The following is a 16,925-nucleotide window of genomic DNA, read 5'->3' as shown; positions in this document are numbered from 1 at the left end:
AACAGCCATGAAACTCTGAAAATACTCAGAAACAAAGCCAAACAATCATACATGGTATATGCCACTGTAAGAGCCCAGAGGGCAAGAATAAAAAATCAAGAACTCTCATCGAAACAACAGCAAAATCAAAATAAAGAAAACATCAGTTCTTTCAAATGAGAAGAAACCAGCATAAGAACTCCAGCAGTAGAAAATGCCAAACTGTTCTGTCACCTTCAAATGATCCCACTAACTCCCCAGCAATGGATCCTAACCAGAATGAAATGTCTGAAATGACATATAAAGAATCCACAATCTGGGTAGCAAAGAAATGCAGCAAGATCAAAGAGAAAGTTGAAATCCAAGACAAGAAGCAACACAAAAGCCGGGCGCGGTGGCTCAAGCCTGTAATCCCAGCACTTTGGGAGGCCGAGGTGGGTGGATCATGAGGTCAAGAGATCGAGACCATCCTGGTCAACATGGCGAAACCCCATCTCTACTAAAAATACAAAAAATTAGCTGGGCATGGTGGCACGTGCCTGTAATCCCAGCTACTCAGGAGGTTGAGGCAGGAGAATTGCCTGAACCCAGGAGGCGGAGGTTGCGGTGAGCCGAGATCGCGCCATTGCACTCCAGCCTGGGTAACAAGAGCGAAATTCTGTCTAAAAAAAAAGAAAAGAAAAGAAGCAACACAAAAATGATTCAAGATTAAAAAAAATGACGTAGCTATGTTAAGAAGGAACCCCAAACAGAACTTCTAGAATTGAAAAATTCACTGCAGGATACAGTTAGAAGCCTTAATGGCAGATGAGACCACGCAGAGGAAAGAATTTCAGAACTGAAAAACCAGTCCTTTGAATGAACCCAGTCAGACAAAAATTTAAAAAAATTAAAAAAATGAACAAAGCAGCCATGCACGGTGGCTCATGCCTGTAATCTCAGCACTTTAGGAGGTCGAGGAGGGCAGATCTCTTGAGCCCAGGACTTAAAGATCAGCCTGGGCAACATGGTAAGACCCCATCTCTACAAAAAATTTAAAAAATTAGCAGGGCATGGTCATGCACACCTGTAGTCTAGCTATTATGGAAGCTGAGGCAGGAAAATCACCTGAACCCATGAGGTCGAGGCTGCAATGAGCCATGATTACAACTCTGCATTCCAGCCTAGGCAACAGAGTGAGACCTTGTCTTTAAAAAAAAAAAAAAAAAAGTATTTGAGAAACATGAGATTATGTCAAACAACCAAATATATGCCTTACTGGCATTCCTGAGAGAAGAGAAGAGAAAATAAACAACTTGGAAAGCATATTTGGGGATAAAATCCAGAAAAATTTCCCCAATCTTGCTAGAGAGATTAAAATGCAGATATAAGAAATCCAGGCCAGGTGTAGTGGCTCACACCTGTAATTCCAACACTTTGGGACACTGAGGTGGGAGGATTGCTTGAGCCAAGGAGTTCAAGACCAGCCTGGGAAACATAGGGAGACCCCATCTTGACATGAAAAAAAAAAAAAAAAAAAAAAAATTAGCTGCACGTGATAGCACATGCTTGTAGTCCCAGCTTCAGTCTCAGGAGAGTGAGATGGCAGGATTGTCTGACCTTGGGAGGAGGTCAAGGCTGCAGTGAGCCATGATTGTGCCACAGTACTACAGCCTGAGCAACAGAGTTAGACTCTGTCTCAAAAAGAAAAAAAAAAAGAAAGAAACCCAGAGAATTCCTGTGAGATACTATACAGGAGACCATGTCCAAGGCACATAGTTATCAGATTTTCCAAGATCAATGCAAAGGAAATATTTTTAAAGGCAGCTACAGAACAAAATCATGTTATCTCTAAAAAGAAACCCACCAGACTGACAGCAGACTTCACAGAAGAAACTTTATAAACCAGAAGAGACTGGGGGCTGAAGCAAAAGAATCACTTGAGACTGGGAGGTCAAAACTTTAATGACCCATACTGATACCACTGGACTTTCAGTGTGGGTGATGGAGCAAAACCCTGTATTAAAAAAAAAAAAGATTAAAAATAAAAGACATAGAGTGGCAAACTGAATTTTAATACCAAGATCCATCTTCTGCTGTTTGCAAGAGACCTATCTCATATGTAATCACATCCCTAGGCTCAAAGTAAAGAGATGGAGGAAAATCTATCACACAAATGGAAAACAAAAAAGGGCAGAGGTCCCTACTCTTATATCAGAAAAAAACAGAGTTTAAACCAACAACAGTAAAACAAATAATAGCATTATATAATGACAAAGGGTTAAATTCAACAAGAAGATTTAACTATTCTAAATATATTTTCACCCAAAACTGGCACATCCAGATTTATAAAACACTTAACTTCTAGACCTAAGAAAATACTTTGACAATCACATAATAATGGGAGGAAACTTCAACACCTCACTGATGGCATTAGACACATCACGGAGGCAGAAAATGAACAAAGAAATTCTGAACTTAAATTCAACATGTGACCAACTGGAACTAAAAGACATTTACAGAACAACAACCCCAAAATAGTCATTCTCCTCATCTGCACATGTAACATTCTCGAAGACTGAACACATGCTCAATCAAAAAGCAAGTTTCAATATATTTTTTAAAAACTGAAATCATACCAAGCATCTTCTCAGACCACAATGGAATAAAAATAGAAATCAACACCAAGAACAACTCTAAAAAACACCACACAAATACATGGGAACTAAACAACTTACTTCAATGACTAATGGGTAAACAACAAAATTAGAGGAGAAATAAAAAATTTATTTGAAACAAACAAAAACAGAGACACAACATGCCAAAATCTCTAAGATATGCAAAAACAACATTAAGAGGAAAGTTTACAGCACAAAACACCAACATCAAGTAGAAAGATCTCGAATTAACAACTTAACCTTGTACCTAAAGAAGCCAGGAAAACAAGAAACCCAAAGTTTGCAAAAGAAAAGAAATAACTAAAATCAGAGCAGAATTAAATAAAACTGAGACCCAAATAACCATACTAAAGTTCAATGAAATGAAAAGCTGGTTGTCAGAAAGGATAAACAAGATTGATAGGCTGCTAGCTAGATTAACAACAGAAAAGGAGAGAAGATCCAAATAAGCACAATCAGAAATAACATAACAACCGATCCCACATAAATAGAAAAGATCCCCAGAAACTACAATGAACATCTCTATGCACACAGATTAGAAAATCTAGAAGTAGATAAATTCCTGGAAATACACAACCACACAACTTCCCAAATCGAATCAAGAAGAAAGAGAAATACTGAAGAGAACAATAATGAGTAATGAATCAATTTTAAAAACTGACCAACCAAGAAAAGCCCTGGACCAGATGGATTTACAGCCAAATTCTACCTGGCATACAAAAAAGATATGGTACCAATCCTACTGAAACTATTCCAGAAAACAGAGGAGGAGGGATGCCTCCCAAACCATGTCTTTGAAGCCAGTCCTGACACTAAAAGCTGGAAAAGACAAAACAACAACAATAAACTATATGCCAGTATCTCCCATGAACACAGATGCAAAAATCCTCAACAAAATACTAGTAAACCAGATCCAGCAGCATATCAGAAGTTGATTTGCTATATTCCTGGGACGTAAGAGTGGTTCATCATACACAAATCAATAAATGTGATTTATCACATAAACAGAATTAAAAACAAAAACTATATGATCATCTCAATAGACAGAGAAAAAGCATTTTATAAAATCCAACATGCCTTTATGATTTAAAAAAACCAACAAACTAGGCATTGAAAGAAGATACCTCAAAATAATAAAAGTCATTTATGACAAACCCACAGCCAGCATCATACTGAATGAGTAGAAGCTGGAAGCATTCTCCTTAAGAACTGGAACAAGACAAGGATGTCCACTTTCACCATTTCTATTCAACATAGTACTAGAAGTCCTAGTCAGGGCAATCAGGCAAGAGAAAGAAAGAAAGGCATTCCAAATAGGAGAAGATGAAGTCAAATTATCTCTCTCCACTAACAATATGATTCTCTACTTGGAAAACCCTAAAGATCCTGCTAAAAGACTACTAAACCTGATTAACAACTTCAGCAGAGTCTCAGGGTACAAAATCAACATACAAAAATCAGCAACATTTCTTTACATCAATAACATCTGAGATGCAAATCAAGAATGCAATCCCATTACAACAGCCGCACACCCAAAAACCTAGGAATATACTTAACCAAGAAAGTGAATGATGTCCATGAGAAGAACAACAAAACACTGCTGAAAGATACCACAAACACAAATAAATGGAAAAGCATTCCATGCACATGGGTTGGAAGAATAAGTACCATGAAAATCTCCATTCTGCCCAAAGCAACCCACAGATTCAACACTATTTCTATCAAATTGCCAATGTCATTTTTCAGAGAATTATAAAATACTTTTCTAAAATTCATATAGAATGGAAAAAAAAAAGTCTCAATAGTCAAGGAAATCCTAAGCAAAAAGAACAAAGCCAGCATCAAACAATACTACAAGGCTACAGTAACCAAAACACCACAGTATGGGCACAAATATAGATAAACAGACCAATGGAACAGTATAGAGACCCCTGAAAGCCATACACCTTCAACCAACTCATCTTTGACACAGCTGACAAAAAATAAACAAGAGGGAAAGAACTTCCTATTCAATAAATAGTACTGAGAAAACTGCCTAACTACATGCAGCTGAATGAAACTAGGCCTCTACTTCTCACCATATACAATAAATTAACTCAAGATGAGTCAAGACTTAAATGTAAGACCTCAAACTATAAAAATTCTAGAAAAAAACTTAGGAAATACTCTTCTAGACAGTCACCTAGGCAAAGAATTTATGAAGACCCCAAAAGCAAATGCAGCAAAATCAACAACAGACAAATGGGACTTAATTAATCCAAAGGGCTTCTGCACAGCAAAAGAAACTCAACAAAGGAAACAGACAATCTACAAAACGGGAAAAAATATGTGCAAACTATGCATCTGAAAAGGACTAATTTCCAGAATCAATAAGGAACTTAAATGAAGGGGGGAAAAGCCACATTAAAAAGCAGGCAAGAGACAAACAGAAACATCTCAAAAGAAGACATACAAACAGCCAAAAAACATGAAAAAAATGTTCAACTCATTAATCTTCGGAGAAATGCAAATCGAAACCACAATGAGATACCATCTGTATTAGTTCACTCTCACGCTGCTATAAAGAACTACCCGAGACTGGGTAATCTGTGAAGAAAAGAGGCTTAAATGATTCACAGTTCTACAGGCTATACATGAAGCATGGATGAGAGGCCTCAGGAAACTTACAATAATGGTGGATGGCGAAGGAAAAGTAGGCACATCTTGCTGTGGTGTAGCAGAAGAGAACGAACAAACAAGGGGGATGTGCCACACATTTTTAAACCATCAGATTTATAAAATCTCACTATCACAAGAACAGCATAGGGAAAATCCACCCCCATTATCCAATCACCTCCCACCAAGTCCCTCCCTCAACAATGGGAATTCTCAATGTGAGATTTGAGTGGGGACACAAAGCCAAACCCTATCACCATCTCACACCAGTCAGAATGGGGATGATTAAAAAGTCAAAAAAACCCAAAATGCTGGTGAGGTTATGGGAAAAAAGTGAATGCTTATACACTAACTAGCTCAGCCCCTGTGAAAAGCTGAGCTTTGGACATTTCTCAAAGAACTACAAACAGAACTACCACTTGACCCAGCAATCTCATTACTAGGTATATATCCAAAAAATAAATGAAAAATTCCACCAAAAAGACACATGCAGTACTTGTATGTTCACTGCAGCACTGTTCACAATAGCAAAGACATGGAATCAATCAAGTGCCCATCAATGGGGGACTGGATAAAGAAAATGTGGTACATATGCACCATGGAATACTATGCGCCATAAATAAAAAAAAAAAAAAAAAAAAAAAAAAAATCATGTCCTTTGCAGCAACATGGATGCAGCTGGAAGTTGTTATCCTAAGTGAACTAACACAGAAACAGAAAACCAAATAATATATGTTATCACTTGTAAGTGGAAGCTAAATCCTGGGTTTACACAGAAATAAAGATGAAAGTAATAGATATTGGAGACTCCAAAAGGAGAGAGGGGAGAGAGAAAGAGAAGAGAAGGGGTGGACAAACTTCCTACTGAGTATTATGTTCACCATCTGGGTGACAGGATGGAAACTCCAACTTCAATGCCGTGCAATATATCCCTGTAACAAACCAGTACATGTACCCCTAAATCTAAAATAAAAATCGGAAAAAAAAAAAAGTCATACAATTTGGTGGAGCTGAGATTTCAACTCAAGGAATTCCACTTTAGACCCCACTGTGCCACATTAAAATATACCATCTATGGAATGTTTCAATTAAATATCACAGAAGGAGCCCAGCCTGTGCCTGGTACATAATCATCTTTTGATCAATGTTAGCTATTTTAATTACTATTGCTCCCAATTTTATCTTGAGACATACAAAAGAGCTCTGAAAGCTTCACTTTACAAAGGAAAAAAATAGCACTAGCTCAAGGTAAAAAATCAAGCCCATATATACCCCACACTACCCTGTTCTCAAGAAAAGGCATCTGATGGTGCCTTCCCTGGCGCCCACCTACACATATGCCACCACGCTCACCCTCTTATTCTTTGCTTCCTATCTTCCAAGTGCTCTTGGTATTCCTGGGAATATAAACAACCTAAAAATGCAACAAAGAAAAGGGGCATATCCTTCATCATTATTTTTTATTCTGCAAATACTGATTGAATGCCATGTTCTAAGCACTGAGCTAGGCTCCAAGGAGCTATCTTTGCAGCTTTGCATCTCCAGACACTTGGGCAGAGAATGTCAGAGTGGGCAGGACCTCAGAGGCCTGCTAGCTTTCTTCCACCTCAATCCCATCCCTAGCATGAACACATTCTCATTATTATAAATATTATGAAGGTCTTCCTTTTATTGAATCAAAAACTCATCTCCTGGCAAGTACTGCTCACTTGTACTCGGTATGCTTTCTTAGACAACAAAAAATAAATCTATGCATGCTTTATACTGAAACCCTTCAATTTTGTGAAGACCGCCCAGTGCTTTGCCTATACTGGGCACTAAAATGATGCAGAATGGCTCTCTCCTAAATTTGCTCTCATCAAACCACTCTGGACCCAAGGGAAAATACAATCCACCACCACAGAGCCACATGACAGCAGAAGCTTCCTATGACACAGCTAAAGAAAAACAGAATAAGGAAGACAATGTCATTTTTATTTTCCTTCTCTCCTTAAATGAAAGAGAAAGGAAGACAGAAAGTTTCCTGTGCTTTTAAAGTCTCTTTTTAAACACCCCAGAAAATGCAAGGCCCTGCTGAGAAAAAAAAAAAACACACACACACACACAAAACAGCAAAGTTTCACAGCATCGCCAAAGAAGTCAACATTCACGAAAACTGGGGGAGGAAAAAAGTCTGAAAATTTGTCAAATATTCTTGCTATGGGGTTTTGACTTCTACATTGAACAGTCAATACTCAGGTAGGCACAAAGCTTTTAGAAACTTTGCAGCTTTATTATTGCTGCTGCTGCTGCTGCTGTTGTTGTTTAAGGCATTTATTTTTCTCTCACATGAAAACTAGTGCTGCCTAGCAACCCAGTGCCAGCAAAGCTAAAACAAGAAGCATTTTTGGCCAGACGTTTTTTAAAGAGATTTCTTTTTCCCGTTAAATGGCAAGCATGCTACAAGACTGGAAGACTCCTTGCACTTGATGGAAAACGGTTTGCATACTACTCAGTGTCTTCACATGTTAAAGGATGACAGAGAACGACCTATAGAAGAGGACCAGGATGTATATTGTGTTTGTAGCTACCTGAACGGAGCAGTGGATGCTCCTTATCAAAAACAGTCCACACGTGGCTATTACTGGGACAGCAGCAACTTGAGACTGAATGATCCAATTCCACCAAGGAGCCTAGGAATACGAATGCATTCTACCAATTTTGGCAAAGACAGGTAGATGCAGGTCAGAAAGTGGGTTGCAGGATTAATGAGTTAACCAATGCAGTGTGATACTCCTCTACACGTGCATGTAATTTAATATTCTGGTGATTACACTGGACACTGCTATGGTCTGACTGTGCCCCGCAAAGCTCATATGTTGAAAACGTAATCCTCAGTGTAACAGTGTTGAGAGATGTGTGCTTTAAGAGTTCGTTAGGTTATGGGGGCTCTGCCCTCACAAATGGATTCATGTTCTTATCTCAGGCGTAGGTCTGTTATCAAGAGAGCGGGTTCCTTAGAAAAGCAAGTTTGGCCCTCACTCGTGTGCACATGCACTCTCTGTCACTCTCTTTTTTCACATGCTGTCTTGTCCTTCTGCCTTCTGCCATGAGATGATGCATCTAGAAGGCCCTTGGCAGATGCAACTCATCAACCTTAGGCTTTCTAGCTCACAGAACTTCAGAAATAAAGTCTCTGTTCCTTAAAAGCTGTGTGCTCATGAGCAAGTTAAGTTCTCACCCCTCACTTCTCTCACGTGTATAAAAAGATAACATACATACTAATAATTTTACACCCATACAGGGATACTATTACATATATTTATGCAATGGGAATTTTATGTTTTAATACATATTTTTTAAGTGTATGGATATGCAAAGAAGCATCCACATGCACTAGAATTACATTACTGCCCTTTATAGTAGTATAAAGTCTCAAGTATTGTTAGAGCACCACACTGCAGACTAAGACACCTGATGGGAAACACCTATGCCCTTCTCCCTACTGCTTTGTCTAGGTTCCTCTGTGACTGGAGGACACAGGCTAGTTGAGGACTTTGCAGCACATGTTGCAAACAGGGATAAATGCAAGTGCCATGAAGACAGCTCTGAACAGTACAAGGCCATCAGCCATTTTGACAAAGCAAGACCACCACAATGCCCTCCACTGTCACACCAAAAAAATATGACACATTCTACCAAGAGTCCCTATGACAAAGGCTAAAATTCTTATTACAAAGTTATAAAGAATCCTTGTCCAGGAAATGTTTAAAGTACATGAAATGTAATTGTCCCTTGTCACAAAGTCATTCACAGAAACTGTAAGACATAAAGGCTATGATATGGTGTGGCTGTGTCCCCACCCAAATCTCATCCTGAATTGTAGCTTCCATAATTCCCTTGTGTTGTGGGAGGGACCTGGTGGGAGATAATTAATTCATGGGGGTGAGTCTTTCCAGTGCTATTTTCAGGATAGTTAGTCTCATGAGATCTGATGGTTTTATAAAGAAGAGTTTCCCTGCACAGGTTCTGTTCTCTTGTCTGCCACCATGTGAGATGTGCCTTTCACCTTCCGCCATGATTTTGAGGCCTCCCCAGCCAGGTGGAACTGTGAGCCCACTAAACCTCTTTCATTTGTAAATTTCCCGGTCTTGGGTATGTCTTTATCAGCAGTGTGAAAACAGACTAATACAGGCTAACATTAGAAAAAACATACCGATCATCAGGAAATCAATGAAGTATCAGGGCACACTGAAGTACTACACAAAGCTAAGGTCAACCAAAGCACCACATTTCACATATCTCATTGAGAATGCAATTCAAACCCTCAATAAGATCAATCTAATCTGAATTATATTATTATATAAAGTAATTCTGAGAGTAACATTATATTCCTTTTTAAATTGCGAATTCTTCAGTATTGACAAGACACATATTAAAAGAAAACCACCCTGATTAATATGGTCTTAGAAAATTTTCACAAGCTCTTTAGAATCTTCAAGGGCAGGGCCCTTGGGAAGTGGGAGAAGAAGAGGAGGGAGACAAATCATAAATGTAAGTTTTGATGACATTAAAATGTACACAATGTAAGAATGAGGTATATGAAAGGTTCTCAACATCACTAATCATCAGAGAAATGCAAAGCAAAACTACAAGGAGGTATCATCTCACCCTAGTTAAAATGGCTTTTATCCAAAAGTCAGGCAATAACAAATACTGGCAAGGATGTGGAGAAAAGAGAACCCTTGTACACCCTTGGTAGAAATGTATCACTATGGAAAACAGTTCGGAGGTTCCTCAAAAAACTAAAAATAGAGCTATCATATGATCCAGCAATCCCACTGCTAAGTATATACCCAAAAGAAAGAAAGTCAGCATATCAAAGAGATGTCTGCACTCCCATGTTGACTGCAGCACTATTGGCAATAGTTGAGATTTGGAAGCAACCTAAGTGTCCATCAACAGAAAAATGGATAAAGAAAATGTGGTACACAATGGAGTACTATTCAGCCATAAAAAAGAATGAGACCCTGTCATTTACAAGAGAATGGATGGAAATGAAGGTAATTATGTTAAGTGAAATAAGCCAGGCTTAGAAAGACAAAGTTTACATGTTCTCCCTTATTTGTGGGAGCAAAAAACAAACAATTTAACTTTTGAAGACAGAGAATAGAATGACAGTTACCAGAGGCTTGGGGAGGGTAGTGAGCAGTGGCAGTGGTAGGGGGGACGGGGAGTGGGGATGGTTAATAGGCATAAAAATATAGTCTGTTAGAATGAATAAAATTCAGTATTTGATAACAGGATGACTGAAGTCAACAATTTCTTATACAGTTAAAAATAACTAAGAATATAACTGGATTATACTCATAACACAAACAAAGGATAATTGCTTGAGATAATGGAGACTCCATGTCCCCTGATGGGATTATTACACACTGTACTCCTGTATCAAAATATCTCATGTACCCCATAAATATATACACCTACTATGTATCAACAAAAATTACAAATCAATAATAGACTCAATCTACACAGACTCAGTCACTCCTGAGAGAGTTCACTGCCTGTTTAACTAAGTTCCTTTAAAGAACTCCCTGCCCCAGACATGAGCTAACACGTTACTAGACAATGAGAGTGACCAGTGAGCCATGTAAAACTCAGGCACCAGTGGTCCTGCTCTGTCCCTCCCCTCTACATCTTTGCTGGCTTTTCCTCCCGCTTTATTCTTGTCATAGGAAAAAACAAAAAGAAACTGACACTTGTTATCACTCATTCCTGCTCACTCACTCACATACATCTTACAAGTGGATCTCAACTTTGGCTTTCAACGGAAATGTCACTGTTAGGCCAGGTGTGGTGGCTCACACCTGTAAACACAGCGCCTTAGGAGGCCGAGGCGGATTGATCACTTGAGGTCAGGAGTTCGAGACCAGCCTGGCCAACATGGTGAAACTCCATCTCTACTAAAAATACAAAATTAGCTGGGCATGGTGGCACATGTCTGTAATCCAAGCTACTTGGGAGGCTGAGGCAAGAGAATCACTCGAACCCATGAGGTGGAGGTTGCAGTAAGCCAAGATCACAGCTGTACTCCAGCCTGGGCAAAAAGAGTAAAATTCCATCTCAAAAAAAGAAAAGAAATGTCACTGTTGAAAGAGCTCACTCATGCCATCCATCTCATGAGGCGTATCTGGCATCCTTGACAATGCCCCTAGACAGCTCTGACAGTAGAACCGACCTGACCCTGCCTGAGTTTCTTCTGACTCCTCTATTTCCCTTAACAGGAAAATCTTGGTATTTCTCAAGGATATTGTTGTCTTCTCCTAATGATGAAAAGCAAAGGCTTTGGGGATCAATCTCGGTTCAAACCCAAGCATTGCCATATTTATTAGCTGTGTGCTCATGAGCAAGTTAAGTTCTCACCCCTCACTTCTCTCACGTGTATAAAAAGATAGCATACAGACTAATAATTTTACACCCATATAGGGATACTATTACATCTATTTATGCAAAGGGAATTTTATGTTTTAATACATATTTTTAAGCGTACGGATATGCAAAGAAGCATCCACATGCACTAGAATTACATTAATACCCTTTATAGACCAAAAGCATTTAACATCATGCACATCCAATAAACATTTTATTATGCCAATCTCTCGTCTTCAACTATACCTTATTTTATACTTTCTACCCCTAAATTCACTCCTGAGCACCAAATCTCTGTCTAATGGGCTTATCTTGAACAGACAACTACAATTCACCAGGTGACGAACTTAACTCATCTTACTCCTGCCCAAACCCTTTTGTTTCTTCCTTTTATCAGTGGCACCCATGTTGTCCCAGGACTGAATCTGTATCACACTTCCCTCTGAGACCCCTTACAAACCCAGTCCTTGGGTTTTGCCTATTCCACCTCACCAAAAGATGCTGTCCACCCTGAAACTCCCCATTCTCACTCCCATGCCCTTCGACTATGCCAGATAACCTCTCTCCTAGCCTTTTATTCCTCTATTTCCTATTGCAAATCCTGCTGTCAGATGAAGTTCTGTGAAGCAGTTTACTTGAAAACCATGAGTGGTCCCAGTACCTATAAAGTAAATGCAGAAGTCCTAAAGCAGCATTCTCAACCTCCCACACCTGGCCCGGATCTCTTTCCAATCTCATCTCCTGCCATTTGCCCATGTTCCAACAAGAGCTGCCTTCCCAGAACACGTACCTCCTCTCTGTGTTTCTCTGATTATGTGGTCTCCCATACCCAAAATGTCCTCTTAAAACATCTCCACCTGTTCAAACTCCATTCTAAAACTGATTCAAAGCACTTACTGGGGAAACTTTCCAGGTTCCCTGCAGTTGAACATAAACTCTCCTCTGAAGTCTCCGCCACTTTCTCACTCGCTCTCTGTCTCGCTCAGAGCACTTATTCTCTGCCATATCTTGTAGCTACTTTTGGACATTTCTTCTTTCCCCTACTGGACTGTCTTTGCTTCCCCCAAATCTCACACCATGAATGACTCACAGCAGGCACTGGGGGGGAAAATGCACCAAATTAATGCATAACAAGTATACTCTGTTAAGAACAGAACTTATGCAAAACTCACAAATCCTGTGGCACAATCCCAATTTGAAAATCTCTGAAAAGTTCACTGTACCCTCTGCCACCTGGGAAATACAATTTTCTCATTTACAAGGGAAGAAAGACCTTGATAATATGTGGCATCAGAACCATTTTTTTTTCTTTTTTTTTTTTTTTTTTTTTTTTTTTTTTTTTTTTTTGAGACGGAGTTTTGCTCTTGTAGCTCAGGTTGGAGTTCAGTGGTGCAATCTCAGCTCACTGCAACCTCCACCTCCCGGATTCAGGCAATTCTCCTGCCTCAGCCTCCTGAGTAGCTGAGATTATAGGCACATGCTACTATGCTCAGCTAATATTTGTACTTTTTTAGTAGAGATGGGGTTTCACCATGTTGGCCAGGCTGGTCTCGAACTCCTGACCTCAGGTGATCTGCCCCTCCTCAGCCTCCCAAAGTGCTGGGATTACAGGCGTGAGTCACTACGTCCGGCCTACATCTTAATGTATTATGTGTAAATAAAGCCAAAACATATGGATTAAGTTTCTTATAAAATACATACAGATTTATAAATACAGCAAGGAGGCTAGGGAAAATTGTGATCTCCAAAGCAGATTAACTAGGGACCTTTTCCTAACTCCAAAATTCATCTAGAGCAACCTTGCTTTAATTACACATTGAAGTTTCCTCTTTGCTTTAGTGACTTTCCTGGAGCCAACATTTTTCACATTCCTAGGGAGGAAAAATAAATAACTGAGGAAAAGAAAGTAACTCCCCTCTCTTGTCATTTTCCCCTCTGTTAGAGTCAATTTCAGTGACATGCATAGGCCTCTTCCTTTCCTCCCCAATTTACCCCTCCTACATTTGCCCCCCATCCATTGCTATAATGTTTTCCTTTCTCACAGACTATTCTTTTAAATGTTTCCTGCCCTTACTCTCGTTTTCACATTGTCCTGAAACACTAAGAGGGGCTAGATACTTCCCTCCCCACTTTCCCTTCAAATGTTAGGATCCCCTGGAGGATTCGTGTAGGTCAGTTGTCAGGGAAACCTGTGGCTAACGCCGACCCACATGTCCGTATGAAGTTTTTCTGCACAAGCACCCTTGTCAGAAATATTCTTCCTCATCACAGAACCTGGGCTTCGCAGCAAAGTCCAACTGAGCAGGAACAAAGAGCCAGGAGTGGGAGCAGAAGTGTACAAGGATGAAATGAGAGAGACGAAATGAGGTAATGGGGAAATTAAGGTTCTCAGAACTGTTAACTAATCCAAACTGACACCCCCCCTTCTCCAACCCGCTAACCCTGCCACACAACCCTGCTTCCAACCCTAAACCCATACACACAGTGAAGAATCTGAAACTCAACGTCCATGCCTCCCTTCTGAATAGAAAGCCTGAGCACTTAATTAATGTTGGTTGTGCATTCATAGCACTATCTAGCCCCAGAAAGGAAGAGAAGGAAAACCGAAAGACCTCTACTTAGCTCTGTAAAGCTCTGAGAGCGAGGCCACTTTCGTCTGCTGAAACTATGATAACTAGCTCACCGACGCTACTTGAAAATTCCTGTAAGATTTACTAACAAGGTGAAAGCAGCACTACCTACTTCCCAGCAGACAAATCACTTACTTATCTCCCCAGCTTCAAAAAGGGAAGAAAACAGGTAGCTGCAGCATGAAATGGAGATCCTTTTATCCAACAGCAAGACCCGGAGCCAGTATTTTCACAAATAAATTGCATAAAAGTTTCCTAATTAGGATTTAATCGAATGATTGTTGAGCTACTGTAACACTGTTTCAACGCTTGCAGTCTAATTATTTTTCTTTCTAAAAATGAACAGTAGCCATCTTTCCATGAGCTGTCTGGATGGTTTAGTGCACACTAATGAGGCTTAATGACAGTTTGACAAGACCATAAAAGGAGGCATAAATGCACCACCATTGGGGCGGGGTGTGGGGGGAGCAAACAAAACTTCTTACACCCATAAACAAGCTGCTTTTACCATAATGGCAAAGAAAATCCCCAGCAGCTTTCAAGCTTAACTTTTCCATGAGAATCAACATTAGCATAAGCTAGCACTGCTTCAGCAAACAGCCAATGCAACAAGCACCCAAGAAATGCTCTTGCTATGTCTTCCCCAAAGGGACTACATTTCTGTTTGCCTGTTTCTTTCCCAGTCCTCCAACCCCTTCAAAATGTATCGAATTCATTATTTCATTCCATAAATATTAACTGAACACCTAATATGTGCCAGGTATTGCTGTAAGTACACAAAAAGATCTCTGCCCTCAAAGATCTTAGCAGGGGGAAATAGACAACTAAGAAAATAAGTTATGTAACGTGTTAGACTGGGGTAAGTTTATGGGATTCGAGTCCCAAAACATGGCTTCCGCCCCCAGATGACGGCCTGCTTTCCAACGGGAGCTGGAACGTTCATCTGCACATCCAGCACCTACTACATGTCTGGCATGTGATGCAATCTCAACTTTTAAAAATTCCTTTTAATCAACAAATGAGTGACCAAGCATTCTAACACTTTTCAAGCTCCCTATCTTAGAAGCAGAAGTCAGGAACGTTTATTAGCAAAGTGCTGATCTACAGGTGACTGAGTGAAGAAAAAAAAAAAAATCTAAAAGTTATTGAAAGAAAATAAAATGGTTTTTAAAGTCATGTTTTCCCTTGATTATAGAGACACAGGTAAGAAAGCAAGTTGCTTAAGAGATTATTCATTTTAAACCAGAGATACTTAACCTACAGTCCACAGATTCAGGAATGCAGGTGAGCCCACTGAAAATGTTAGAATAATTAAGGGGAAAGAAGGATTTATGTGCATTTTTCTGGGTTACTAACAAAAAGGTTAATAACCTTGGTCAGCTTCTCAGAGGTCTGTGATCCCAAGAAGATTAAAAAGCACTGCACTGGCTGAACACGGTGGCTCACACCTGTAATCCCAGCACTTTGGGAGGCTGAGTCTGGCAGATCATGAGGTCAGGAGATCAAGACCATCCTCGCCAACATGGTGAAACCCCATTTCTACTAAAATACAAAAAATTAGCCAGGAATGGTGGGGCACACCTGTAGTCCCAGCTACTTGGGAGGCTGAAGCAGGGGAATCACTTGAACCCAGCAGGCAGAAATTGCAGTGAGCCAAGATCTCATCACTATACTCCACCCTAGTAACACAGGAAGACTCCATTTCAAAAAAAAAAAAAAAAAAAAAAACCAAATAAAAAAAAAAAAAAAAAAAAAAAAGCACTGTCCTAAAGAGTGTTTTTAAAAACTATATTTACATCCTTATATAAAAAAGAAAAGGTACACTTTTAACTATGAGTCACCATCTTCATTTTTCTTAATAAGTGAAAGCTTGAGACAGCGGGAGGGGCAGGCCCTCAAGGTGCTCCTCTCAAGCACAGCACTCCAAGGGCATCCTGAAACCATTTTTGCCGTATGTTCCCCCATAAATTGTCTCATCCCTACTTATAAATGAAGCCCAGCTAAACTGAATAGACACCAGCTCCTTCCAATTCTGAGTCCAAACACAAACTGCCATGGGTCAGATATAACATCAACAAATGCCATACTTGGGTCTTGTTTTAACTATTATAAACAAAAACCCTCTCAGATACGAATGAAACCTTCTTTTGTGTTCCAGACTGAAGTCCTCTCCTAAGTTCTTAATAGAGAAAGAAGAGATGTTTCCTCCCTAGATCAGTGGTTCTCCTTTCTGGCTACTTCTCATAACTCTGAGGAAGGCAAAAACTGAACACAACACACACGGCTATGCAGCCACTTAAAAAAGTACCTCAGGTGATTCTGGTTTGTCAGGGTTGAAAATTATTGGTCTAGAATGGGGGATCTGCAAGGCTTTTCTGTAAAGGACCAGGCAGTACATAGTTTTGCCTTGCAGGCTATCTGGTCTCTGTTGTAACTACCAGACTCTGCTGTTTTGTCCTAAGAGTAGCCATAGACAATATGTAATCAAGGAGAAAACAACAGTAATTTGGGAAAGCAATCCCAAGGTGACAACCATGAAGAGTACTTATTTCCAGGATTTAATATGTTGAGTGGGTATGGTGGGAGGGTACAA

The 16,925-nt window shown here is 39.7% G+C and overlaps 1 protein-coding gene across 2 annotated transcripts in view; it reads right to left on the bottom strand.

Annotated features, from left to right (window-relative positions):
• The window catches only part of ARHGAP10 (Rho GTPase activating protein 10), a 334,414-nt gene that overhangs the window by 78,336 nt on the left and 239,153 nt on the right, over nt 1-16,925 (bottom strand). The gene's annotated exons all lie outside the window — the stretch shown is intronic.

Source organism: Cebus imitator, unplaced genomic scaffold (genome assembly GCF_001604975.1).
Source record: "Cebus imitator isolate Cc_AM_T3 unplaced genomic scaffold, Cebus_imitator-1.0 Scaffold4, whole genome shotgun sequence".
Taxonomy (NCBI): Eukaryota; Metazoa; Chordata; class Mammalia; order Primates; family Cebidae; genus Cebus; species Cebus imitator.
Note: the sequence above shows the minus strand (reverse complement) of the source record. Positions and strands in the feature narration are given on the sequence as shown.